Source organism: Camellia sinensis, chromosome 9 (assembly GCF_055761805.1).
Source record: "Camellia sinensis isolate YWXY chromosome 9, ASM5576180v1, whole genome shotgun sequence".
Lineage (NCBI taxonomy): Eukaryota > Viridiplantae > Streptophyta > Magnoliopsida > Ericales > Theaceae > Camellia > Camellia sinensis.
In genome coordinates, this window is record NC_138969.1 from 59,463,505 (window position 1) to 59,464,614 (window position 1,110).

Sequence of the window (1,110 nt, forward strand, 5' to 3'; positions counted from 1 at the left end):
TCCTAGCTACCTTTGCCAATTATTTTCAAAGGTATTATTATTATGTAGCTCTCTTTTGGATCCCATAAAAAGGTTGGGTTATGCGTCTCATTAAGAGATTTGGGAAGACAATTGTAGCAAGATTTAATATATATATTATGAGCCATTACTTTACATCTCATTTGGGACATCTAGACAAGATATATAGTTATTATTTATTTTGCCTCATAAGTAGGAGTTCAACTTAGACCATTTTGTCATGCTTTATCCCGGATTTGACATATTTATTTATTTGTATTTTTCATAGCCATTCATAATCTCGTGCTCTTGATTGTGCTCAGCAGTGGCTATTGGCTGATTTGTTTGTTGGTTCTGTTGCTTCGCTTTGTTTGTTGGTTTCTCACCAACTGAAGCTTGGAGCTTGTGCTAGCTCCAAGCTCCTCTTTATTGAAGGAGAGTTTGGTCTAATATTAACTTGTGAACTGCTGCCCTGGTTGTTGTTATGTTCTGGTGCATTTGATTTAGAGTGTGTTCTGTGCTGTGTGTCTGCTGTAGTGCCTGTTCTGTCTGTCTGCTGTAGTGTACATAACTGAAGGGCTGGCTGTCTGGACATATTTTACTAATTTATGCATTAACAAATTTAATATAGTTGATGTGTATGTGTATCTATGCTTGTGTACATATATATATATATATATACCTGGACAGATATATACACAAGATTTATATATATAGGTAAATATGCCTTCAGAATAACCGGACGGAGCAAGGATATGCAGTCTCTGTTCGGTTCAGACAGAGGCACAAAATGAGTGAGAGAGAAAAGAGAGTCTCTCAGTCTCTCCCCTGAATCAGCTTTTTAAGTGTAAGGAACTAGTTTCCTTTCTATGTTCCTTTCTTAGATTGCTTCAGATATATGTATTTTTTTCCATTTTAATTTTAATGAAAGTTTTGTAATACACACCTGTGTACCAGATCACTCATTATGGTGTTTGTTACATGACATAATGTGATGTTATTTTGATTATAATTTATATGGTTTTTGATCTTAACTCTCACTGATAGTTTTATTCAAAATTGACAATAAAATTATAATTATTTCATTCGGGAAATTCTACTATAAACATCCCC

The 1,110-nt window shown here is 34.1% G+C and overlaps 1 non-coding gene across 1 annotated transcript; it reads left to right on the forward strand.

Moving 5' to 3' along the window:
- Nucleotides 1-719: 719 nt before the first annotated feature.
- Nucleotides 720-897, forward strand: LOC145800097 (small nucleolar RNA snoR138). Its single transcript, XR_014341417.1, has one exon. It is a non-coding gene; the product is annotated as a small nucleolar RNA snoR138 (small nucleolar RNA).
- The last annotated feature ends 213 nt before the right edge of the window (nt 898-1,110 follow it).